General features: G+C 45.2%; 43 non-coding genes and 1 pseudogene across 43 annotated transcripts; all 44 read right to left on the bottom strand.

Annotated features, from left to right (window-relative positions):
* Positions 1 to 121: 121 nt before the first annotated feature.
* Positions 122 to 240, bottom strand: LOC134118256 (5S ribosomal RNA). The gene has a single exon (XR_009949813.1). It is a non-coding gene; the product is annotated as a 5S ribosomal RNA (ribosomal RNA).
* Positions 241 to 636: 396 nt separating this feature from the next.
* Positions 637 to 755, bottom strand: LOC134119204 (5S ribosomal RNA; annotated as a pseudogene).
* Positions 756 to 1,094: 339 nt separating this feature from the next.
* Positions 1,095 to 1,213, bottom strand: LOC134118255 (5S ribosomal RNA). The gene has a single exon (XR_009949812.1). It is a non-coding gene; the product is annotated as a 5S ribosomal RNA (ribosomal RNA).
* Positions 1,214 to 1,552: 339 nt separating this feature from the next.
* LOC134118254 (5S ribosomal RNA) lies at positions 1,553 to 1,671 on the bottom strand. Its single transcript, XR_009949811.1, has one exon. It is a non-coding gene; the product is annotated as a 5S ribosomal RNA (ribosomal RNA).
* Positions 1,672 to 2,067: 396 nt separating this feature from the next.
* LOC134118954 (5S ribosomal RNA) lies at positions 2,068 to 2,186 on the bottom strand. Its single transcript, XR_009950515.1, has one exon. It is a non-coding gene; the product is annotated as a 5S ribosomal RNA (ribosomal RNA).
* Positions 2,187 to 2,525: 339 nt separating this feature from the next.
* On the bottom strand, positions 2,526 to 2,644 carry LOC134118253 (5S ribosomal RNA). Its single transcript, XR_009949810.1, has one exon. It is a non-coding gene; the product is annotated as a 5S ribosomal RNA (ribosomal RNA).
* A 339-nt stretch (positions 2,645 to 2,983) lies between these two features.
* Positions 2,984 to 3,102, bottom strand: LOC134118252 (5S ribosomal RNA). The gene has a single exon (XR_009949809.1). It is a non-coding gene; the product is annotated as a 5S ribosomal RNA (ribosomal RNA).
* Positions 3,103 to 3,498: 396 nt separating this feature from the next.
* Positions 3,499 to 3,617, bottom strand: LOC134118251 (5S ribosomal RNA). Its single transcript, XR_009949808.1, has one exon. It is a non-coding gene; the product is annotated as a 5S ribosomal RNA (ribosomal RNA).
* A 339-nt stretch (positions 3,618 to 3,956) lies between these two features.
* On the bottom strand, positions 3,957 to 4,075 carry LOC134118250 (5S ribosomal RNA). The gene has a single exon (XR_009949807.1). It is a non-coding gene; the product is annotated as a 5S ribosomal RNA (ribosomal RNA).
* Positions 4,076 to 4,471: 396 nt separating this feature from the next.
* On the bottom strand, positions 4,472 to 4,590 carry LOC134118249 (5S ribosomal RNA). Its single transcript, XR_009949806.1, has one exon. It is a non-coding gene; the product is annotated as a 5S ribosomal RNA (ribosomal RNA).
* Positions 4,591 to 4,986: 396 nt separating this feature from the next.
* On the bottom strand, positions 4,987 to 5,105 carry LOC134118248 (5S ribosomal RNA). Its single transcript, XR_009949805.1, has one exon. It is a non-coding gene; the product is annotated as a 5S ribosomal RNA (ribosomal RNA).
* A 339-nt stretch (positions 5,106 to 5,444) lies between these two features.
* LOC134118247 (5S ribosomal RNA) lies at positions 5,445 to 5,563 on the bottom strand. The gene has a single exon (XR_009949804.1). It is a non-coding gene; the product is annotated as a 5S ribosomal RNA (ribosomal RNA).
* Positions 5,564 to 5,959: 396 nt separating this feature from the next.
* Positions 5,960 to 6,078, bottom strand: LOC134118245 (5S ribosomal RNA). The gene has a single exon (XR_009949802.1). It is a non-coding gene; the product is annotated as a 5S ribosomal RNA (ribosomal RNA).
* Positions 6,079 to 6,417: 339 nt separating this feature from the next.
* LOC134118244 (5S ribosomal RNA) lies at positions 6,418 to 6,536 on the bottom strand. Its single transcript, XR_009949801.1, has one exon. It is a non-coding gene; the product is annotated as a 5S ribosomal RNA (ribosomal RNA).
* Positions 6,537 to 6,875: 339 nt separating this feature from the next.
* On the bottom strand, positions 6,876 to 6,994 carry LOC134118974 (5S ribosomal RNA). Its single transcript, XR_009950535.1, has one exon. It is a non-coding gene; the product is annotated as a 5S ribosomal RNA (ribosomal RNA).
* A 396-nt stretch (positions 6,995 to 7,390) lies between these two features.
* LOC134118243 (5S ribosomal RNA) lies at positions 7,391 to 7,509 on the bottom strand. The gene has a single exon (XR_009949800.1). It is a non-coding gene; the product is annotated as a 5S ribosomal RNA (ribosomal RNA).
* A 339-nt stretch (positions 7,510 to 7,848) lies between these two features.
* Positions 7,849 to 7,967, bottom strand: LOC134118242 (5S ribosomal RNA). The gene has a single exon (XR_009949799.1). It is a non-coding gene; the product is annotated as a 5S ribosomal RNA (ribosomal RNA).
* Positions 7,968 to 8,363: 396 nt separating this feature from the next.
* On the bottom strand, positions 8,364 to 8,482 carry LOC134118241 (5S ribosomal RNA). Its single transcript, XR_009949798.1, has one exon. It is a non-coding gene; the product is annotated as a 5S ribosomal RNA (ribosomal RNA).
* Positions 8,483 to 8,821: 339 nt separating this feature from the next.
* Positions 8,822 to 8,940, bottom strand: LOC134118239 (5S ribosomal RNA). The gene has a single exon (XR_009949796.1). It is a non-coding gene; the product is annotated as a 5S ribosomal RNA (ribosomal RNA).
* Positions 8,941 to 9,279: 339 nt separating this feature from the next.
* LOC134118973 (5S ribosomal RNA) lies at positions 9,280 to 9,398 on the bottom strand. The gene has a single exon (XR_009950534.1). It is a non-coding gene; the product is annotated as a 5S ribosomal RNA (ribosomal RNA).
* Positions 9,399 to 9,794: 396 nt separating this feature from the next.
* On the bottom strand, positions 9,795 to 9,913 carry LOC134118238 (5S ribosomal RNA). The gene has a single exon (XR_009949795.1). It is a non-coding gene; the product is annotated as a 5S ribosomal RNA (ribosomal RNA).
* Positions 9,914 to 10,252: 339 nt separating this feature from the next.
* On the bottom strand, positions 10,253 to 10,371 carry LOC134118971 (5S ribosomal RNA). Its single transcript, XR_009950532.1, has one exon. It is a non-coding gene; the product is annotated as a 5S ribosomal RNA (ribosomal RNA).
* A 396-nt stretch (positions 10,372 to 10,767) lies between these two features.
* Positions 10,768 to 10,886, bottom strand: LOC134118237 (5S ribosomal RNA). Its single transcript, XR_009949794.1, has one exon. It is a non-coding gene; the product is annotated as a 5S ribosomal RNA (ribosomal RNA).
* Positions 10,887 to 11,225: 339 nt separating this feature from the next.
* Positions 11,226 to 11,344, bottom strand: LOC134118236 (5S ribosomal RNA). The gene has a single exon (XR_009949793.1). It is a non-coding gene; the product is annotated as a 5S ribosomal RNA (ribosomal RNA).
* Positions 11,345 to 11,740: 396 nt separating this feature from the next.
* On the bottom strand, positions 11,741 to 11,859 carry LOC134118235 (5S ribosomal RNA). Its single transcript, XR_009949792.1, has one exon. It is a non-coding gene; the product is annotated as a 5S ribosomal RNA (ribosomal RNA).
* Positions 11,860 to 12,198: 339 nt separating this feature from the next.
* On the bottom strand, positions 12,199 to 12,317 carry LOC134118233 (5S ribosomal RNA). Its single transcript, XR_009949790.1, has one exon. It is a non-coding gene; the product is annotated as a 5S ribosomal RNA (ribosomal RNA).
* A 396-nt stretch (positions 12,318 to 12,713) lies between these two features.
* Positions 12,714 to 12,832, bottom strand: LOC134118953 (5S ribosomal RNA). Its single transcript, XR_009950514.1, has one exon. It is a non-coding gene; the product is annotated as a 5S ribosomal RNA (ribosomal RNA).
* A 339-nt stretch (positions 12,833 to 13,171) lies between these two features.
* On the bottom strand, positions 13,172 to 13,290 carry LOC134118232 (5S ribosomal RNA). Its single transcript, XR_009949789.1, has one exon. It is a non-coding gene; the product is annotated as a 5S ribosomal RNA (ribosomal RNA).
* A 339-nt stretch (positions 13,291 to 13,629) lies between these two features.
* Positions 13,630 to 13,748, bottom strand: LOC134118231 (5S ribosomal RNA). Its single transcript, XR_009949788.1, has one exon. It is a non-coding gene; the product is annotated as a 5S ribosomal RNA (ribosomal RNA).
* Positions 13,749 to 14,141: 393 nt separating this feature from the next.
* Positions 14,142 to 14,260, bottom strand: LOC134118989 (5S ribosomal RNA). Its single transcript, XR_009950550.1, has one exon. It is a non-coding gene; the product is annotated as a 5S ribosomal RNA (ribosomal RNA).
* Positions 14,261 to 14,599: 339 nt separating this feature from the next.
* On the bottom strand, positions 14,600 to 14,718 carry LOC134118230 (5S ribosomal RNA). The gene has a single exon (XR_009949787.1). It is a non-coding gene; the product is annotated as a 5S ribosomal RNA (ribosomal RNA).
* Positions 14,719 to 15,112: 394 nt separating this feature from the next.
* LOC134118229 (5S ribosomal RNA) lies at positions 15,113 to 15,231 on the bottom strand. The gene has a single exon (XR_009949786.1). It is a non-coding gene; the product is annotated as a 5S ribosomal RNA (ribosomal RNA).
* A 339-nt stretch (positions 15,232 to 15,570) lies between these two features.
* On the bottom strand, positions 15,571 to 15,689 carry LOC134118228 (5S ribosomal RNA). The gene has a single exon (XR_009949785.1). It is a non-coding gene; the product is annotated as a 5S ribosomal RNA (ribosomal RNA).
* A 395-nt stretch (positions 15,690 to 16,084) lies between these two features.
* On the bottom strand, positions 16,085 to 16,203 carry LOC134118728 (5S ribosomal RNA). The gene has a single exon (XR_009950289.1). It is a non-coding gene; the product is annotated as a 5S ribosomal RNA (ribosomal RNA).
* A 339-nt stretch (positions 16,204 to 16,542) lies between these two features.
* On the bottom strand, positions 16,543 to 16,661 carry LOC134118227 (5S ribosomal RNA). The gene has a single exon (XR_009949784.1). It is a non-coding gene; the product is annotated as a 5S ribosomal RNA (ribosomal RNA).
* A 395-nt stretch (positions 16,662 to 17,056) lies between these two features.
* LOC134119077 (5S ribosomal RNA) lies at positions 17,057 to 17,175 on the bottom strand. Its single transcript, XR_009950638.1, has one exon. It is a non-coding gene; the product is annotated as a 5S ribosomal RNA (ribosomal RNA).
* A 340-nt stretch (positions 17,176 to 17,515) lies between these two features.
* Positions 17,516 to 17,634, bottom strand: LOC134118226 (5S ribosomal RNA). Its single transcript, XR_009949783.1, has one exon. It is a non-coding gene; the product is annotated as a 5S ribosomal RNA (ribosomal RNA).
* Positions 17,635 to 18,029: 395 nt separating this feature from the next.
* Positions 18,030 to 18,148, bottom strand: LOC134119052 (5S ribosomal RNA). The gene has a single exon (XR_009950613.1). It is a non-coding gene; the product is annotated as a 5S ribosomal RNA (ribosomal RNA).
* Positions 18,149 to 18,488: 340 nt separating this feature from the next.
* Positions 18,489 to 18,607, bottom strand: LOC134118225 (5S ribosomal RNA). The gene has a single exon (XR_009949782.1). It is a non-coding gene; the product is annotated as a 5S ribosomal RNA (ribosomal RNA).
* Positions 18,608 to 18,946: 339 nt separating this feature from the next.
* Positions 18,947 to 19,065, bottom strand: LOC134118224 (5S ribosomal RNA). The gene has a single exon (XR_009949781.1). It is a non-coding gene; the product is annotated as a 5S ribosomal RNA (ribosomal RNA).
* Positions 19,066 to 19,460: 395 nt separating this feature from the next.
* On the bottom strand, positions 19,461 to 19,579 carry LOC134118727 (5S ribosomal RNA). Its single transcript, XR_009950288.1, has one exon. It is a non-coding gene; the product is annotated as a 5S ribosomal RNA (ribosomal RNA).
* Positions 19,580 to 19,918: 339 nt separating this feature from the next.
* On the bottom strand, positions 19,919 to 20,037 carry LOC134118222 (5S ribosomal RNA). Its single transcript, XR_009949779.1, has one exon. It is a non-coding gene; the product is annotated as a 5S ribosomal RNA (ribosomal RNA).
* Positions 20,038 to 20,432: 395 nt separating this feature from the next.
* On the bottom strand, positions 20,433 to 20,551 carry LOC134118665 (5S ribosomal RNA). The gene has a single exon (XR_009950225.1). It is a non-coding gene; the product is annotated as a 5S ribosomal RNA (ribosomal RNA).
* A 340-nt stretch (positions 20,552 to 20,891) lies between these two features.
* LOC134118221 (5S ribosomal RNA) lies at positions 20,892 to 21,010 on the bottom strand. Its single transcript, XR_009949778.1, has one exon. It is a non-coding gene; the product is annotated as a 5S ribosomal RNA (ribosomal RNA).
* Between the last annotated feature and the right edge of the window lie 173 nt (positions 21,011 to 21,183).

Raw genomic sequence — 21,183 nt, 5'->3', positions numbered from 1 at the left:
GGACGTAAGCCACCTTTCATCTTCTTCCTATTGCATCTCTTCTACAATGTGAAATGCTTTTTACAATTGTGTAGGTGTACAATCTGCGGCGCTGGGCGGCTTTCGGAGAGAGAAGTGAAAAAGCTTACGGCACCTGGGATTCCCAGGCGGTCTTCCATCCAGGTACTAACCAGGCCCTGCTCTGCTTAGCTTCCGAGATCAGACGAGATCGGGCGGAACCAGAGAGGTATGGCCGTAAGCTGCTTTTTACCTTTTTCCTAATCCTTTAAAACGTGTCAAAGATAATCAGAAGAGTTTCTTTTTCTAAAATTGAAGCAGTTCTTAGGATTGGCAAGAGAGGTTCCTAAAACCTGAAGGTAACTTTACTTTTCTTCACTGGCAATTCTAACATGTTGGGTTAGCACCTGTATTTCAACGGCTAAATTACAAACAAAAGTATGCCAATTGTTAAATGTTGATCAACACTAATTTAGCAACCGTGAAACGGAATCATTTTTGATTATATTGTCTAAGTTCCTTATATATCCAACGTTAAAACAACACTAAACATGCATCTCTTCGACAATGTGATATACTTTTTGTAATTTGTAGGTGTACAATCTGCGGCGCTCGGCGGCTTCCAGAGAGAAGTGAAAAAGCTTACGGCACCTGGGATTCCCAGGCGGTCTTCCATCCAGGTCCTAACCAGGCCCTGTTCTGCTTAGCTTCCGAGATCAGACGAGATCGGGCGGAACCAGAGAGGTATGGCCGTAAGCTGCTCTTTATCTTTTTCCTAATCCTTTATAATGCGTCAAAAAATTATGTCACGCCTGCCGTTGGCATCTTTGTGTGGGTTAAATAAGGGTATGCAAAGAAGGCTGTGACATCCTATGCCGAAAATTGGATGGACTAGAGAAGACCCGCCCAGGAGTCCCAGCCAATCGGTGGATGGCCATTGCAGTCCCCGCCACCTCAAATGGCCTGACGATGGTATGGACGTAAGCCACCTTTCATCTTCTTCCTATTGCATCTCTTCTACAATGTGAAATGCTTTTTACAATTGTGTAGGTGTACAATCTGCGGCGCTGGGCGGCTTTCGGAGAGAGAAGTGAAAAAGCTTACGGCACCTGGGATTCCCAGGCGGTCTTCCATCCAGGTACTAACCAGGCCCTGCTCTGCTTAGCTTCCGAGATCAGACGAGATCGGGCGGAACCAGAGAGGTATGGCCGTAAGCTGCTCTTTATCTTTTTCCTAATCCTTTATAATGCGTCAAAAAATTATGTCACGCCTGCCGTTGGCATCTTTGTGTGGGTTAACTAAGGGTATGCAAAGAAGGCTGTGACATCCTAAGCCGAAAATTGGATGGACTAGAGAAGACCCGCCCAGGAGTCCCAGCCAATCGGTGGATGGCCATTGCAGTCCCCGCCACCTCAAATGGCCTGACGATGGTATGGACGTAAGCCACCTTTCATCTTCTTCCTATTGCATCTCTTCTACAATGTGAAATGCTTTTTACAATTGTGTAGGTGTACAATCTGCGGCGCTGGGCGGCTTTCGGAGAGAGAAGTGAAAAAGCTTACGGCACCTGGGATTCCCAGGCGGTCTTCCATCCAGGTACTAACCAGGCCCTGCTCTGCTTAGCTTCCGAGATCAGACGAGATCGGGCGGAACCAGAGAGGTATGGCCGTAAGCTGCTTTTTACCTTTTTCCTAATCCTTTAAAACGTGTCAAAGATAATCAGAAGAGTTTCTTTTTCTAAAATTGAAGCAGTTCTTAGGATTGGCAAGAGAGGTTCCTAAAACCTGAAGGTAACTTTACTTTTCTTCACTGGCAATTCTAACATGTTGGGTTAGCACCTGTATTTCAACGGCTAAATTACAAACAAAAGTATGCCAATTGTTAAATGTTGATCAACACTAATTTAGCAACCGTGAAACGGAATCATTTTTGATTATATTGTCTAAGTTCCTTATATATCCAACGTTAAAACAACACTAAACATGCATCTCTTCGACAATGTGATATACTTTTTGTAATTTGTAGGTGTACAATCTGCGGCGCTCGGCGGCTTCCAGAGAGAAGTGAAAAAGCTTACGGCACCTGGGATTCCCAGGCGGTCTTCCATCCAGGTACTAACCAGGCCCTGTTCTGCTTAGCTTCCGAGATCAGACGAGATCGGGCGGAACCAGAGAGGTATGGCCGTAAGCTGCTCTTTATCTTTTTCCTAATCCTTTATAATGCGTCAAAAAATTATGTCACGCCTGCCGTTGGCATCTTTGTGTGGGTTAAATAAGGGTATGCAAAGAAGGCTGTGACATCCTATGCCGAAAATTGGATGGACTAGAGAAGACCCGCCCAGGAGTCCCAGCCAATCGGTGGATGGCCATTGCAGTCCCCGCCACCTCAAATGGCCTGACGATGGTATGGACGTAAGCCACCTTTCATCTTCTTCCTATTGCATCTCTTCTACAATGTGAAATGCTTTTTACAATTGTGTAGGTGTACAATCTGCGGCGCTGGGCGGCTTTCGGAGAGAGAAGTGAAAAAGCTTACGGCACCTGGGATTCCCAGGCGGTCTTCCATCCAGGTACTAACCAGGCCCTGCTCTGCTTAGCTTCCGAGATCAGACGAGATCGGGCGGAACCAGAGAGGTATGGCCGTAAGCTGCTCTTTATCTTTTTCCTAATCCTTTATAATGCGTCAAAAAATTATGTCACGCCTGCCGTTGGCATCTTTGTGTGGGTTAACTAAGGGTATGCAAAGAAGGCTGTGACATCCTAAGCCGAAAATTGGATGGACTAGAGAAGACCCGCCCAGGAGTCCCAGCCAATCGGTGGATGGCCATTGCAGTCCCCGCCACCTCAAATGGCCTGACGATGGTATGGACGTAAGCCACCTTTCATCTTCTTCCTATTGCATCTCTTCTACAATGTGAAATGCTTTTTACAATTGTGTAGGTGTACAATCTGCGGCGCTGGGCGGCTTTCGGAGAGAGAAGTGAAAAAGCTTACGGCACCTGGGATTCCCAGGCGGTCTTCCATCCAGGTACTAACCAGGCCCTGCTCTGCTTAGCTTCCGAGATCAGACGAGATCGGGCGGAACCAGAGAGGTATGGCCGTAAGCTGCTTTTTACCTTTTTCCTAATCCTTTAAAACGTGTCAAAGATAATCAGAAGAGTTTCTTTTTCTAAAATTGAAGCAGTTCTTAGGATTGGCAAGAGAGGTTCCTAAAACCTGAAGGTAACTTTACTTTTCTTCACTGGCAATTCTAACATGTTGGGTTAGCACCTGTATTTCAACGGCTAAATTACAAACAAAAGTATGCCAATTGTTAAATGTTGATCAACACTAATTTAGCAACCATGAAACGGAATCATTTTTGATTATATTGTCTAAGTTCCTTATATATCCAACGTTAAAACAACACTAAACATGCATCTCTTCGACAATGTGATATACTTTTTGTAATTTGTAGGTGTACAATCTGCGGCGCTCGGCGGCTTCCAGAGAGAAGTGAAAAAGCTTACGGCACCTGGGATTCCCAGGCGGTCTTCCATCCAGGTACTAACCAGGCCCTGCTCTGCTTAGCTTCCGAGATCAGACGAGATCGGGCGGAACCAGAGAGGTATGGCCGTAAGCTGCTCTTTATCTTTTTCCTAATCCTTTATAATGCGTCAAAAAATTATGTCACGCCTGCCGTTGGCATCTTTGTGTGGGTTAAATAAGGGTATGCAAAGAAGGCTGTGACATCCTATGCCGAAAATTGGATGGACTAGAGAAGACCCGCCCAGGAGTCCCAGCCAATCGGTGGATGGCCATTGCAGTCCCCGCCACCTCAAATGGCCTGACGATGGTACGGACGTAAGCCACCTTTCATCTTCTTCCTATTGCATCTCTTCTACAATGTGAAATGCTTTTTACAATTGTGTAGGTGTACAATCTGCGGCGCTGGGCGGCTTTCGGAGAGAGAAGTGAAAAAGCTTACGGCACCTGGGATTCCCAGGCGGTCTTCCATCCAGGTACTAACCAGGCCCTGCTCTGCTTAGCTTCCGAGATCAGACGAGATCGGGCGGAACCAGAGAGGTATGGCCGTAAGCTGCTTTTTATCTTTTTCCTAATCCTTTAAAACGTGTCAAAGATAATCAGAAGAGTTTGTTTTTCTAAAATTGAAGCAGTTCTTAGGATTGGCAAGAGAGGTTCCTAAAACCTGAAGGTAACTTTACTTTTCTTCACTGGCAATTCTAACATGTTGGGTTAGCACCTGTATTTGAACGGCTAAATTACAAACAAAAGTATGCCAATTGTTAAATGTTGATCAACACTAATTTAGCAACCATGAAACGGAATCATTTTTGATGATATTGTCTAAGTTCCTTATATATCCAACGTTAAAACAACACTAAACATGCATCTCTTCGACAATGTGATATACTTTTTGTAATTTGTAGGTGTACAATCTGCGGCGCTCGGCGGCTTCCAGAGAGAAGTGAAAAAGCTTACGGCACCTGGGATTCCCAGGCGGTCTTCCATCCAGGTACTAACCAGGCCCTGCTCTGCTTAGCTTCCGAGATCAGACGAGATCGGGCGGAACCAGAGAGGTATGGCCGTAAGCTGCTTTTTACCTTTTTCCTAATCCTTTAAAACGTGTCAAAGATAATCAGAAGAGTTTCTTTTTCTAAAATTGAAGCAGTTCTTAGGATTGGCAAGAGAGGTTCCTAAAACCTGAAGGTAACTTTACTTTTCTTCACTGGCAATTCTAACATGTTGGGTTAGCACCTGTATTTCAACGGCTAAATTACAAACAAAAGTATGCCAATTGTTAAATGTTGATCAACACTAATTTAGCAACCATGAAACGGAATCATTTTTGATTATATTGTCTAAGTTCCTTATATATCCAACGTTAAAACAACACTAAACATGCATCTCTTCGACAATGTGATATACTTTTTGTAATTTGTAGGTGTACAATCTGCGGCGCTCGGCGGCTTCCAGAGAGAAGTGAAAAAGCTTACGGCACCTGGGATTCCCAGGCGGTCTTCCATCCAGGTACTAACCAGGCCCTGCTCTGCTTAGCTTCCGAGATCAGACGAGATCGGGCGGAACCAGAGAGGTATGGCCGTAAGCTGCTCTTTATCTTTTTCCTAATCCTTTATAATGCGTCAAAAAATTATGTCACGCCTGCCGTTGGCATCTTTGTGTGGGTTAAATAAGGGTATGCAAAGAAGGCTGTGACATCCTATGCCGAAAATTGGATGGACTAGAGAAGACCCGCCCAGGAGTCCCAGCCAATCGGTGGATGGCCATTGCAGTCCCCGCCACCTCAAATGGCCTGACGATGGTACGGACGTAAGCCACCTTTCATCTTCTTCCTATTGCATCTCTTCTACAATGTGAAATGCTTTTTACAATTGTGTAGGTGTACAATCTGCGGCGCTGGGCGGCTTTCGGAGAGAGAAGTGAAAAAGCTTACGGCACCTGGGATTCCCAGGCGGTCTTCCATCCAGGTACTAACCAGGCCCTGCTCTGCTTAGCTTCCGAGATCAGACGAGATCGGGCGGAACCAGAGAGGTATGGCCGTAAGCTGCTTTTTATCTTTTTCCTAATCCTTTAAAACGTGTCAAAGATAATCAGAAGAGTTTGTTTTTCTAAAATTGAAGCAGTTCTTAGGATTGGCAAGAGAGGTTCCTAAAACCTGAAGGTAACTTTACTTTTCTTCACTGGCAATTCTAACATGTTGGGTTAGCACCTGTATTTGAACGGCTAAATTACAAACAAAAGTATGCCAATTGTTAAATGTTGATCAACACTAATTTAGCAACCATGAAACGGAATCATTTTTGATGATATTGTCTAAGTTCCTTATATATCCAACGTTAAAACAACACTAAACATGCATCTCTTCGACAATGTGATATACTTTTTGTAATTTGTAGGTGTACAATCTGCGGCGCTCGGCGGCTTCCAGAGAGAAGTGAAAAAGCTTACGGCACCTGGGATTCCCAGGCGGTCTTCCATCCAGGTACTAACCAGGCCCTGCTCTGCTTAGCTTCCGAGATCAGACGAGATCGGGCGGAACCAGAGAGGTATGGCCGTAAGCTGCTTTTTATCTTTTTCCTAATCCTTTATAATGCGTCAAAAAATTATGTCACGCCTGCCGTTGGCATCTTTGTGTGGGTTAAATAAGGGTATGCAAAGAAGGCTGTGACATCCTATGCCGAAAATTGGATGGACTAGAGAAGACCCGCCCAGGAGTCCCAGCCAATCGGTGGATGGCCATTGCAGTCCCCGCCACCTCAAATGGCCTGACGATGGTATGGACGTAAGCCACCTTTCATCTTCTTCCTATTGCATCTCTTCTACAATGTGAAATGCTTTTTACAATTGTGTAGGTGTACAATCTGCGGCGCTGGGCGGCTTTCGGAGAGAGAAGTGAAAAAGCTTACGGCACCTGGGATTCCCAGGCGGTCTTCCATCCAGGTACTAACCAGGCCCTGCTCTGCTTAGCTTCCGAGATCAGACGAGATCGGGCGGAACCAGAGAGGTATGGCCGTAAGCTGCTCTTTATCTTTTTCCTAATCCTTTATAATGCGTCAAAAAATTATGTCACGCCTGCCGTTGGCATCTTTGTGTGGGTTAAATAAGGGTATGCAAAGAAGGCTGTGACATCCTAAGCCGAAAATTGGATGGACTAGAGAAGACCCGCCCAGGAGTCCCAGCCAATCGGTGGATGGCCATTGCAGTCCCCGCCACCTCAAATGGCCTGACGATGGTATGGACGTAAGCCACCTTTCATCTTCTTCCTATTGCATCTCTTCTACAATGTGAAATGCTTTTTACAATTGTGTAGGTGTACAATCTGCGGCGCTGGGCGGCTTTCGGAGAGAGAAGTGAAAAAGCTTACGGCACCTGGGATTCCCAGGCGGTCTTCCATCCAGGTACTAACCAGGCCCTGCTCTGCTTAGTTTCCGAGATCAGACGAGATCGGGCGGAACCAGAGAGGTATGGCCGTAAGCTGCTTTTTACCTTTTTCCTAATCCTTTAAAACGTGTCAAAGATAATCAGAAGAGTTTCTTTTTCTAAAATTGAAGCAGTTCTTAGGATTGGCAAGAGAGGTTCCTAAAACCTGAAGGTAACTTTACTTTTCTTCACTGGCAATTCTAACATGTTGGGTTAGCACCTGTATTTCAACGGCTAAATTACAAACAAAAGTATGCCAATTGTTAAATGTTGATCAACACTAATTTAGCAACCATGAAACGGAATCATTTTTGATTATATTGTCTAAGTTCCTTATATATCCAACGTTAAAACAACACTAAACATGCATCTCTTCGACAATGTGATATACTTTTTGTAATTTGTAGGTGTACAATCTGCGGCGCTCGGCGGCTTCCAGAGAGAAGTGAAAAAGCTTACGGCACCTGGGATTCCCAGGCGGTCTTCCATCCAGGTACTAACCAGGCCCTGCTCTGCTTAGCTTCCGAGATCAGACGAGATCGGGCGGAACCAGAGAGGTATGGCCGTAAGCTGCTCTTTATCTTTTTCCTAATCCTTTATAATGCGTCAAAAAATTATGTCACGCCTGCCGTTGGCATCTTTGTGTGGGTTAAATAAGGGTATGCAAAGAAGGCTGTGACATCCTATGCCGAAAATTGGATGGACTAGAGAAGACCCGCCCAGGAGTCCCAGCCAATCGGTGGATGGCCATTGCAGTCCCCGCCACCTCAAATGGCCTGACGATGGTACGGACGTAAGCCACCTTTCATCTTCTTCCTATTGCATCTCTTCTACAATGTGAAATGCTTTTTACAATTGTGTAGGTGTACAATCTGCGGCGCTGGGCGGCTTTCGGAGAGAGAAGTGAAAAAGCTTACGGCACCTGGGATTCCCAGGCGGTCTTCCATCCAGGTACTAACCAGGCCCTGCTCTGCTTAGCTTCCGAGATCAGACGAGATCGGGCGGAACCAGAGAGGTATGGCCGTAAGCTGCTTTTTATCTTTTTCCTAATCCTTTAAAACGTGTCAAAGATAATCAGAAGAGTTTCTTTTTCTAAAATTGAAGCAGTTCTTAGGATTGGCAAGAGAGGTTCCTAAAACCTGAAGGTAACTTTACTTTTCTTCACTGGCAATTCTAACATGTTGGGTTAGCACCTGTATTTGAACGGCTAAATTACAAACAAAAGTATGCCAATTGTTAAATGTTGATCAACACTAATTTAGCAACCATGAAACGGAATCATTTTTGATGATATTGTCTAAGTTCCTTATATATCCAACGTTAAAACAACACTAAACATGCATCTCTTCGACAATGTGATATACTTTTTGTAATTTGTAGGTGTACAATCTGCGGCGCTCGGCGGCTTCCAGAGAGAAGTGAAAAAGCTTACGGCACCTGGGATTCCCAGGCGGTCTTCCATCCAGGTACTAACCAGGCCCTGCTCTGCTTAGCTTCCGAGATCAGACGAGATCGGGCGGAACCAGAGAGGTATGGCCGTAAGCTGCTTTTTATCTTTTTCCTAATCCTTTATAATGCGTCAAAAAATTATGTCACGCCTGCCGTTGGCATCTTTGTGTGGGTTAAATAAGGGTATGCAAAGAAGGCTGTGACATCCTATGCCGAAAATTGGATGGACTAGAGAAGACCCGCCCAGGAGTCCCAGCCAATCGGTGGATGGCCATTGCAGTCCCCGCCACCTCAAATGGCCTGACGATGGTATGGACGTAAGCCACCTTTCATCTTCTTCCTATTGCATCTCTTCTACAATGTGAAATGCTTTTTACAATTGTGTAGGTGTACAATCTGCGGCGCTGGGCGGCTTTCGGAGAGAGAAGTGAAAAAGCTTACGGCACCTGGGATTCCCAGGCGGTCTTCCATCCAGGTACTAACCAGGCCCTGCTCTGCTTAGCTTCCGAGATCAGACGAGATCGGGCGGAACCAGAGAGGTATGGCCGTAAGCTGCTCTTTATCTTTTTCCTAATCCTTTATAATGCGTCAAAAAATTATGTCACGCCTGCCGTTGGCATCTTTGTGTGGGTTAAATAAGGGTATGCAAAGAAGGCTGTGACATCCTAAGCCGAAAATTGGATGGACTAGAGAAGACCCGCCCAGGAGTCCCAGCCAATCGGTGGATGGCCATTGCAGTCCCCGCCACCTCAAATGGCCTGACGATGGTATGGACGTAAGCCACCTTTCATCTTCTTCCTATTGCATCTCTTCTACAATGTGAAATGCTTTTTACAATTGTGTAGGTGTACAATCTGCGGCGCTGGGCGGCTTTCGGAGAGAGAAGTGAAAAAGCTTACGGCACCTGGGATTCCCAGGCGGTCTTCCATCCAGGTACTAACCAGGCCCTGCTCTGCTTAGTTTCCGAGATCAGACGAGATCGGGCGGAACCAGAGAGGTATGGCCGTAAGCTGCTTTTTACCTTTTTCCTAATCCTTTAAAACGTGTCAAAGATAATCAGAAGAGTTTCTTTTTCTAAAATTGAAGCAGTTCTTAGGATTGGCAAGAGAGGTTCCTAAAACCTGAAGGTAACTTTACTTTTCTTCACTGGCAATTCTAACATGTTGGGTTAGCACCTGTATTTCAACGGCTAAATTACAAACAAAAGTATGCCAATTGTTAAATGTTGATCAACACTAATTTAGCAACCATGAAACGGAATCATTTTTGATTATATTGTCTAAGTTCCTTATATATCCAACGTTAAAACAACACTAAACATGCATCTCTTCGACAATGTGATATACTTTTTGTAATTTGTAGGTGTACAATCTGCGGCGCTCGGCGGCTTCCAGAGAGAAGTGAAAAAGCTTACGGCACCTGGGATTCCCAGGCGGTCTTCCATCCAGGTACTAACCAGGCCCTGCTCTGCTTAGCTTCCGAGATCAGACGAGATCGGGCGGAACCAGAGAGGTATGGCCGTAAGCTGCTCTTTATCTTTTTCCTAATCCTTTATAATGCGTCAAAAAATTATGTCACGCCTGCCGTTGGCATCTTTGTGTGGGTTAAATAAGGGTATGCAAAGAAGGCTGTGACATCCTAAGCCGAAAATTGGATGGACTAGAGAAGACCCGCCCAGGAGTCCCAGCCAATCGGTGGATGGCCATTGCAGTCCCCGCCACCTCAAATGGCCTGACGATGGTATGGACGTAAGCCACCTTTCATCTTCTTCCTATTGCATCTCTTCTACAATGTGAAATGCTTTTTACAATTGTGTAGGTGTACAATCTGCGGCGCTGGGCGGCTTTCGGAGAGAGAAGTGAAAAAGCTTACGGCACCTGGGATTCCCAGGCGGTCTTCCATCCAGGTACTAACCAGGCCCTGCTCTGCTTAGTTTCCGAGATCAGACGAGATCGGGCGGAACCAGAGAGGTATGGCCGTAAGCTGCTTTTTACCTTTTTCCTAATCCTTTAAAACGTGTCAAAGATAATCAGAAGAGTTTCTTTTTCTAAAATTGAAGCAGTTCTTAGGATTGGCAAGAGAGGTTCCTAAAACCTGAAGGTAACTTTACTTTTCTTCACTGGCAATTCTAACATGTTGGGTTAGCACCTGTATTTCAACGGCTAAATTACAAACAAAAGTATGCCAATTGTTAAATGTTGATCAACACTAATTTAGCAACCATGAAACGGAATCATTTTTGATTATATTGTCTAAGTTCCTTATATATCCAACGTTAAAACAACACTAAACATGCATCTCTTCGACAATGTGATATACTTTTTGTAATTTGTAGGTGTACAATCTGCGGCGCTCGGCGGCTTCCAGAGAGAAGTGAAAAAGCTTACGGCACCTGGGATTCCCAGGCGGTCTTCCATCCAGGTACTAACCAGGCCCTGCTCTGCTTAGCTTCCGAGATCAGACGAGATCGGGCGGAACCAGAGAGGTATGGCCGTAAGCTGCTCTTTATCTTTTTCCTAATCCTTTATAATGCGTCAAAAAATTATGTCACGCCTGCCGTTGGCATCTTTGTGTGGGTTAAATAAGGGTATGCAAAGAAGGCTGTGACATCCTATGCCGAAAATTGGATGGACTAGAGAAGACCCGCCCAGGAGTCCCAGCCAATCGGTGGATGGCCATTGCAGTCCCCGCCACCTCAAATGGCCTGACGATGGTACGGACGTAAGCCACCTTTCATCTTCTTCCTATTGCATCTCTTCTACAATGTGAAATGCTTTTTACAATTGTGTAGGTGTACAATCTGCGGCGCTGGGCGGCTTTCGGAGAGAGAAGTGAAAAAGCTTACGGCACCTGGGATTCCCAGGCGGTCTTCCATCCAGGTACTAACCAGGCCCTGCTCTGCTTAGCTTCCGAGATCAGACGAGATCGGGCGGAACCAGAGAGGTATGGCCGTAAGCTGCTTTTTATCTTTTTCCTAATCCTTTAAAACGTGTCAAAGATAATCAGAAGAGTTTGTTTTTCTAAAATTGAAGCAGTTCTTAGGATTGGCAAGAGAGGTTCCTAAAACCTGAAGGTAACTTTACTTTTCTTCACTGGCAATTCTAACATGTTGGGTTAGCACCTGTATTTGAACGGCTAAATTACAAACAAAAGTATGCCAATTGTTAAATGTTGATCAACACTAATTTAGCAACCATGAAACGGAATCATTTTTGATGATATTGTCTAAGTTCCTTATATATCCAACGTTAAAACAACACTAAACATGCATCTCTTCGACAATGTGATATACTTTTTGTAATTTGTAGGTGTACAATCTGCGGCGCTCGGCGGCTTCCAGAGAGAAGTGAAAAAGCTTACGGCACCTGGGATTCCCAGGCGGTCTTCCATCCAGGTACTAACCAGGCCCTGCTCTGCTTAGCTTCCGAGATCAGACGAGATCGGGCGGAACCAGAGAGGTATGGCCGTAAGCTGCTTTTTATCTTTTTCCTAATCCTTTATAATGCGTCAAAAAATTATGTCACGCCTGCCGTTGGCATCTTTGTGTGGGTTAAATAAGGGTATGCAAAGAAGGCTGTGACATCCTATGCCGAAAATTGGATGGACTAGAGAAGACCCGCCCAGGAGTCCCAGCCAATCGGTGGATGGCCATTGCAGTCCCCGCCACCTCAAATGGCCTGACGATGGTATGGACGTAAGCCACCTTTCATCTTCTTCCTATTGCATCTCTTCTACAATGTGAAATGCTTTTTACAATTGTGTAGGTGTACAATCTGCGGCGCTGGGCGGCTTTCGGAGAGAGAAGTGAAAAAGCTTACGGCACCTGGGATTCCCAGGCGGTCTTCCATCCAGGTACTAACCAGGCCCTGCTCTGCTTAGCTTCCGAGATCAGACGAGATCGGGCGGAACCAGAGAGGTATGGCCGTAAGCTGCTTTTTACCTTTTTCCTAATCCTTTAAAACGTGTCAAAGATAATCAGAAGAGTTTCTTTTTCTAAAATTGAAGCAGTTCTTAGGATTGGCAAGAGAGGTTCCTAAAACCTGAAGGTAACTTTACTTTTCTTCACTGGCAATTCTAACATGTTGGGTTAGCACCTGTATTTCAACGGCTAAATTACAAACAAAAGTATGCCAATTGTTAAATGTTGATCAACACTAATTTAGCAACCATGAAACGGAATCATTTTTGATTATATTGTCTAAGTTCCTTATATATCCAACGTTAAAACAACACTAAACATGCATCTCTTCGACAATGTGATATACTTTTTGTAATTTGTAGGTGTACAATCTGCGGCGCTCGGCGGCTTCCAGAGAGAAGTGAAAAAGCTTACGGCACCTGGGATTCCCAGGCGGTCTTCCATCCAGGTACTAACCAGGCCCTGTTCTGCTTAGCTTCCGAGATCAGACGAGATCGGGCGGAACCAGAGAGGTATGGCCGTAAGCTGCTCTTTATCTTTTTCCTAATCCTTTATAATGCGTCAAAAAATTATGTCACGCCTGCCGTTGGCATCTTTGTGTGGGTTAAATAAGGGTATGCAAAGAAGGCTGTGACATCCTATGCCGAAAATTGGATGGACTAGAGAAGACCCGCCCAGGAGTCCCAGCCAATCGGTGGATGGCCATTGCAGTCCCCGCCACCTCAAATGGCCTGACGATGGTATGGACGTAAGCCACCTTTCATCTTCTTCCTATTGCATCTCTTCTACAATGTGAAATGCTTTTTACAATTGTGTAGGTGTACAATCTGCGGCGCTGGGCGGCTTTCGGAGAGAGAAGTGAAAAAGCTTACGGCACCTGGGATTCCCAGGCGGTCTTCCATCCAGGTACTAACCAGGCCCTGCTCTGCTTAGCTTCCGAGATCAGACGAGATCGGGCGGAACCAGAGAGGTATGGCCGTAAGCTGCTCTTTATCTTTTTCCTAATCCTTTATAATGCGTCAAAAAATTATGTCACGCCTGCCGTTGGCATCTTTGTGTGGGTTAAATAAGGGTATGCAAAGAAGGCTGTGACATCCTAAGCCGAAAATTGGATGGACTAGAGAAGACCCGCCCAGGAGTCCCAGCCAATCGGTGGATGGCCATTGCAGTCCCCGCCACCTCAAATGGCCTGACGATGGTATGGACGTAAGCCACCTTTCATCTTCTTCCTATTGCATCTCTTCTACAATGTGAAATGCTTTTTACAATTGTGTAGGTGTACAATCTGCGGCGCTGGGCGGCTTTCGGAGAGAGAAGTGAAAAAGCTTACGGCACCTGGGATTCCCAGGCGGTCTTCCATCCAGGTACTAACCAGGCCCTGCTCTGCTTAGCTTCCGAGATCAGACGAGATCGGGCGGAACCAGAGAGGTATGGCCGTAAGCTGCTTTTCATCTTTTTCCTAATCCTTTAAAACGTGTCAAAGATAATCAGAAGTTTCTTTTTCTAAAATTGAAGCAGTTCTTAGCATTGGCAAGAGAGGTTCCTAAAGCCTGAAGGTAACTTTACTTTTCTTCACTGGCAATTCTAACATGTTGGGTTAGCACCTGTATTTCAACGGCTAAATTACAAACAATAGTATGCCAATCGTAAATGTTGATCAACACTAATTTAGCAATCATGAAACGGAATCATTTTGGATAATATTGTCTAAATGCCTTTCATATCCAACGTTAAAACAACAATAAACATGCATCTCTTCAACAATGTGATATACTTTTTGTAATTTGTAGGTGTACAATCTGCGGCGCTCTGCAGCTTTCAGAGAGAAGTGAAAAAGCTTACGGCACCTGGGATTCCCAGGCGGTCTTCCATCCAGGTACTAACCAGGCCCTGGTCTGCTTAGCTTCCGAGATCAGACGAGATCGGGCGGAACCAGAGAGGTATGGCCGTAAGCTGCTTTTTATCTTTTTCCTAATCCTTTATAATGCGTCAAAAAATTATGTCACGCCTGCCGTTGGCATCTTTGTGTGGGTTAAATAAGGGTATGCAAAGAAGGCTGTGACATCCTATGGCGAAAATTGGATGGACTAGAGAAGACCCGCCCAGGAGTCCCAGCCAATCGGTGGATGGCCATTGCAGTCCCCGCCACCTCAAATGGCCTGACGATGGTATGGACGTAAGCCACCTTTCATCTTCTTCCTATTGCATCTCTTCTACAATGTGATCAACTTTTTACAATTGTGTAGGTGTACAAGCTACGGCGCTGGGCGGCTTTCAGAGAGAGAAGTGAAAAAGCTTACGGCACCTGGGATTCCCAGGCGGTCTTCCATCCAGGTACTAACCAGGCCCTGCTCTGCTTAGCTTCCGAGATCAGACGAGATCGGGCGGAACCAGAGAGGTATGGCCGTAAGCTGCTTTTCATCTTTTTCCTAATCCTTTAAAACGTGTCAAAGATAATCAGAAGTTTCTTTTTCTAAAATTGAAGCAGTTCTTAGCATTGGCAAGAGAGGTTCCTAAAACCTAAAGGGAACTTTACTTTTCTTCACTGGTAAATCTAACATGTTTGGTTAGCACCTGTATTTCAACGGCTAAATTACAAACAAAAGTATGCCAATTGTTAAATGTTGATCAACACTAATTTAGCAACCATGAAACGGAATCATGTTTGATAATATTGTCTAAATGCCTTTCATATCCAACGTTAAAACAACAATAAACATGCATCTCTTCAACAATGTGATATACTTTTTGTAATTTGTAGGTGTACAATCTGCGGCGCTCTGCAGCTTTCAGAGAGAAGTGAAAAAGCTTACGGCACCTGGGATTCCCAGGCGGTCTTCCATCCAGGTACTAACCAGGCCCTGCTCTGCTTAGCTTCCGAGATCAGACGAGATCGGGCGGAACCAGAGAGGTATGGCCGTAAGCTGCTTTTTATCTTTTTCCTAATCCTTTATAATGCGTCAAAAAATTATGTCACGCCTGCCGTTGGCATCTTTGTGTGGGTTAAATAAGGGTATGCAAAGAAGGCTGTGACATCCTATGGCGAAAATTGGATGGACTAGAGAAGACCCGCCCAGGAGTCCCAGCCAATCGGTGGATGGCCATTGCAGTCCCCGCCACCTCAAATGGCCTGACGATGGTATGGACGTAAGCCACCTTTCATCTTCTTCCTATTGCATCTCTTCTACAATGTGATCAACTTTTTACAATTGTGTAGGTGTACAAGCTACGGCGCTGGGCGGCTTTCAGAGAGAGAAGTGAAAAAGCTTACGGCACCTGGGATTCCCAGGCGGTCTTCCATCCAGGTACTAACCAGGCCCTGCTCTGCTTAGCTTCCGAGATCAGACGAGATCGGGCGGAACCAGAGAGGTATGGCCGTAAGCTGCTTTTCATCTTTTTCCTAATCCTTTAAAACGTGTCAAAGATAATCAGAAGTTTCTTTTTCTAAAATTGAAGCAGTTCTTAGCATTGGCAAGAGAGGTTCCTAAAGCCTGAAGGTAACTTTACTTTTCTTCACTGGCAATTCTAACATGTTGGGTTAGCACCTGTATTTCAACGGCTAAATTACAAACAATAGTATGCCAATCGTAAATGTTGATCAACACTAATTTAGCAATCATGAAACGGAATCATTTTGGATAATATTGTCTAATTTCCTTTCATATCCAACGTTAAAACAACACTAAACATGCATCTCTTCAACAATGTGATATTCTTTTTGTAATTTGTAGGTGTACAATCTGCGGCGCTCGGCGGCTTTCGGAGAGAGAAGTGAAAAAGCTTACGGCACCTAGGATTCCCAGGCGGTCTTCCATCCAGGTACTAACCAGGCCCTGCTCTGCTTAGCTTCCGAGATCAGACGAGATCGGGCGGAACCAGAGAGGTATGGCCGTAAGCTGCTTTTTATCTTTTTCCTAATCCTTTATAATGCGTCAATGAATTATGACACGCCTGCCGTTGGCATCTTTGTGTGGGTTAAATAAGGGTATGCAAAGAAGGCTGTGACATCCCATGCCGAAAATTGGATGGACTAGAGAAGACCCGCCCAGGGGTCCCAGCCAATCGGTGAATGGCCATTGCAGTCCCCGCCACCTCAAATGGCCTGACGATAGTATGGACGTAAGCCACCTTTCATCTTCTTCCTATTGCATCTCTTCTACAATGTGAATTTTTTTTTACAATTGTGCAGGTGTACAATTTACGGCGCTGGGCGGCTTTCAGAGAGAGAAGTGAAAAAGCTTACGGCACCTGGGATTCCCAGGCGGTCTTCCATCCAGGTACTAACCAGGCCCTGCTCTGCTTAGCTTCCGAGATCAGACGAGATCGGGCGGAACCAGAGAGGTATGGCCGTAAGCTGCTTTTCATCTTTTTCCTAATCCTTTAAAACGTGTCAAAGATAATCAGAAGTTTCTTTTTCTAAAATTGAAGCAGTTCTTAGCATTGGCAAGAGAGGTTCCTAAAGCCTGAAGGTAACTTTACTTTTCTTCACTGGCAATTCTAACATGTTGGGTTAGCACCTGTATTTCAACGGCTAAATTACAAACAATAGTATGCCAATCGTAAATGTTGATCAACACTAATTTAGCAATCATGAAACGGAATCATTTTGGATAATATTGTCTAATTTCCTTTCATATCCAACGTTAAAACAACACTAAACATGCATCTCTTCAACAATGTGATATTCTTTTTGTAATTTGTAGGTGTACAATCTGCGGCGCTGGGCGGCTTTCGGAGAGAGAAGTGAAAAAGCTTACGGCACCTGGGATTCCCAGGCGGTCTTCCATCCATGTACTAACCAGGCCCTGCACTGCTTAGCTTCCGAGATCAGACGAGATCGGGCGGAACCAGAGAGGTATGGCCGTAAGCTGCTTTTTATCTTTTTCCTAATCCTTTATAATGCGTCAATGAATTATGACACGCCTGCCGTTGGCATCTTTGTGTGGGTTAAATAAGGGTATGCAAAGAAGGCTGTGACATCCCATGCCGAAAATTGGATGGACTAGAGAAGACCCGCCCAGGGGTCCCAGCCAATCGGTGAATGGCCATTGCAGTCCCCGCCACCTCAAATGGCCTGACGATGGTATGGACGTAAGCCACCTTTCATCTTCTTCCTATTGCATCTCTTCTACAATGTGACATTTTTTTTTACAATTGTGTAGGTGTACAATCTACGGAGCTGGGCGGCTTTCAGAGAGAGAAGTGAAGAAGCTTACGGCACCTGGGATTCCCAGGCGGTCTTCCATCCAGGTACTAACCAGGCCCTGCTCTGCTTAGCTTCCGAGATCAGACGAGATCGGGCGGAACCAGAGAGGTATGGCCGTAAGCTGCTTTTCATCTTTTTCCTAATCCTTTAAAACGTGTCAAAGATAATCAGAAGTTTCTTTTTCTAAAATTGAAGCAGTTCTTAGCATTGGCAAGAGAGGTTCCTAAAGCCTGAAGGTAACTTTACTTTTCTTCACTGGCAATTCTAACATGTTGGGTTAGCACCTGTATTTCAACGGCTAAATTACAAACAATAGTATGCCAATCGTAAATGTTGATCAACACTAATTTAGCAATCATGAAACGGAATCATTTTGGATAATATTGTCTAATTTCCTTTCATATCCAACGTTAAAACAACACTAAACATGCATCTCTTCAACAATGTGATATTCTTTTTGTAATTTGTAGGTGTACAATCTGCGGCGCTCGGCGGCTTTCGGAGAGAGAAGTGAAAAAGCTTACGGCACCTAGGATTCCCAGGCGGTCTTCCATCCAGGTACTAACCAGGCCCTGCACTGCTTAGCTTCCGAGATCAGACGAGATCGGGCGGAACCAGAGAGGTATGGCCGTAAGCTGCTTTTTATCTTTTTCCTAATCCTTTATAATGCGTCAATGAATTATGACACGCCTGCCGTTGGCATCTTTGTGTGGGTTAAATAAGGGTATGCAAAGAAGGCTGTGACATCCCATGCCGAAAATTGGATGGACTAGAGAAGACCCGCCCAGGGGTCCCAGCCAATCGGTGAATGGCCATTGCAGTCCCCGCCACCTCAAATGGCCTGACGATGGTATGGACGTAAGCCACCTTTCATCTTCTTCCTATTGCATCTCTTCTACAATGTGACATTTTTTTTTACAATTGTGTAGGTGTACAATCTACGGAGCTGGGCGGCTTTCAGAGAGAGAAGTGAAAAAGCTTACGGCACCTGGGATTCCCAGGCGGTCTTCCATCCAGGTACTAACCAGGCCCTGCTCTGCTTAGCTTCCGAGATCAGACGAGATCGGGCGGAACCAGAGAGGTATGGCCGTAAGCTGCTTTTTATCTTTTTCCTAATCCTTTATAATGCGTCAATGAATTATGACACGCCTGCCGTTGGCATCTTTGTGTGGGTTAAATAAGGGTATGCAAAGAAGGCTGTGACATCCCATGCCGAAAATTGGATGGACTAGAGAAGACCCGCCCAGGGGTCCCAGCCAATCGGTGAATGGCCATTGCAGTCCCCGCCACCTCAAATGGCCTGACGATAGTATGGACGTAAGCCACCTTTCATCTTCTTCCTATTGCATCTCTTCTACAATGTGAATTTTTTTTTACAATTGTGCAGGTGTACAATTTACGGCGCTGGGCGGCTTTCAGAGAGAGAAGTGAAAAAGCTTACGGCACCTGGGATTCCCAGGCGGTCTTCCATCCAGGTACTAACCAGGCCCTGCTCTGCTTAGCTTCCGAGATCAGACGAGATCGGGCGGAACCAGAGAGGTATGGCCGTAAGCTGCTTTTCATCTTTTTCCTAATCCTTTAAAACGTGTCAAAGATAATCAGAAGTTTCTTTTTCTAAAATTGAAGCAGTTTTTAGCATTGGCAAGAGAGGTTCCTAAAGCCTGAAGGTAACTTTACTTTTCTTCACTGGCAATTCTAACATGTTGGGTTAGCACCTGTATTTCAACGGCTAAATTACAAACAATAGTATGCCAATCGTAAATGTTGATCAACACTAATTTAGCAATCATGAAACGGAATCATTTTGGATAATATTGTCTAATTTCCTTTCATATCCAACGTTAAAACAACACTAAACATGCATCTCTTCAACAATGTGATATTCTTTTTGTAATTTGTAGGTGTACAATCTGCGGCGCTCGGCGGCTTTCGGAGAGAGAAGTGAAAAAGCTTACGGCACCTAGGATTCCCAGGCGGTCTTCCATCCAGGTACTAACCAGGCCCTGCTCTGCTTAGCTTCCGAGATCAGACGAGATCGGGCGGAACCAGAGAGGTATGGCCGTAAGCTGCTTTTTATCTTTTTCCTAATCCTTTATAATGCGTCAATGAATTATGACACGCCTGCCGTTGGCATCTTTGTGTGGGTTAAATAAGGGTATGCAAAGAAGGCTGTGACATCCCATGCCGAAAATTGGATGGACTAGAGAAGACCCGCCCAGGGGTCCCAGCCAATCGGTGAATGGCCATTGCAGTCCCCGCCACCTCAAATGGCCTGACGATAGTATGGACGTAAGCCACCTTTCATCTTCTTCCTATTGCATCTCTTCTACAATGTGAATTTTTTTTTACAATTGTGCAGGTGTACAATTTACGGCGCTGGGCGGCTTTCAGAGAGAGAAGTGAAAAAGCTTACGGCACCTGGGATTCCCAGGCGGTCTTCCATCCAGGTACTAACCAGGCCCTGCTCTGCTTAGCTTCCGAGATCAGACGAGATCGGGCGGAACCAGAGAGGTATGGCCGTAAGCTGCTTTTCATCTTTTTCCTAATCCTTTAAAACGTGTCAAAGATAATCAGAAGTTTCTTTTTCTAAAATTGAAGCAGTTCTTAGCATTGGCAAGAGAGGTTCCTAAAGCCTGAAGGTAACTTTACTTTTCTTCACTGGCAATTCTAACATGTTGGGTTAGCACCTGTATTTCAACGGCTAAATTACAAACAATAGTATGCCAATCGTAAATGTTGATCAACACTAATTTAGCAATCATGAAACGGAATCATTTTGGATAATATTGTCTAATTTCCTTTCATATCCAACGTTAAAACAACACTAAACATGCATCTCTTCAACAATGTGATATTCTTTTTGTAATTTGTAGGTGTACAATCTGCGGCGCTGGGCGGCTTTCGGAGAGAGAAGTGAAAAAGCTTACGGCACCTGGGATTCCCAGGCGGTCTTCCATCCAGGTACTAACCAGGCCCTGCACTGCTTAGCTTCCGAGATCAGACGAGATCGGGCGGAACCAGAGAGGTATGGCCGTAAGCTGCTTTTTATCTTTTTCCTAATCCTTTATAATGCGTCAATGAATTATGACACGCCTGCCGTTGGCATCTTTGTGTGGGTTAAATAAGGGTATGCAAAGAAGGCTGTGACATCCCATGCCGAAAATTGGATGGACTAGAGAAGACCCGCCCAGGGGTCCCAGCCAATCGGTGAATGGCCATTGCAGTCCCCGCCACCTCAAATGGCCTGACGATGGTATGGACGTAAGCCACCTTTCATCTTCTTCCTATTGCATCTCTTCTACAATGTGACATTTTTTTTTACAATTGTGTAGGTGTACAATCTACGGAGCTGGGCGGCTTTCAGAGAGAGAAGTGAAAAAGCTTACGGCACCTGGGATTCCCAGGCGGTCTTCCATCCAGGTACTAACCAGGCCCTGCTCTGCTTAGCTTCCGAGATCAGACGAGATCGGGCGGAACCAGAGAGGTATGGCCGTAAGCTGCTTTTTATCTTTTTCCTAATCCTTTATAATGCGTCAATGAATTATGACACGCCTGCCGTTGGCATCTTTGTGTGGGTTAAATAAGGGTATGCAAAGAAGGCTGTGACATCCCATGCCGAAAATTGGATGGACTAGAGAAGACCCGCCCAGGGGTCCCAGCCAATCGGTGAA

The sequence above is a fragment of the Pungitius pungitius genome, unplaced genomic scaffold, assembly GCF_949316345.1.
Source record: "Pungitius pungitius unplaced genomic scaffold, fPunPun2.1 scaffold_24, whole genome shotgun sequence".
NCBI classification, from domain to species: Eukaryota; Metazoa; Chordata; class Actinopteri; order Perciformes; family Gasterosteidae; genus Pungitius; species Pungitius pungitius.
This window is presented reverse-complemented; position numbering and strand designations above follow the sequence as displayed.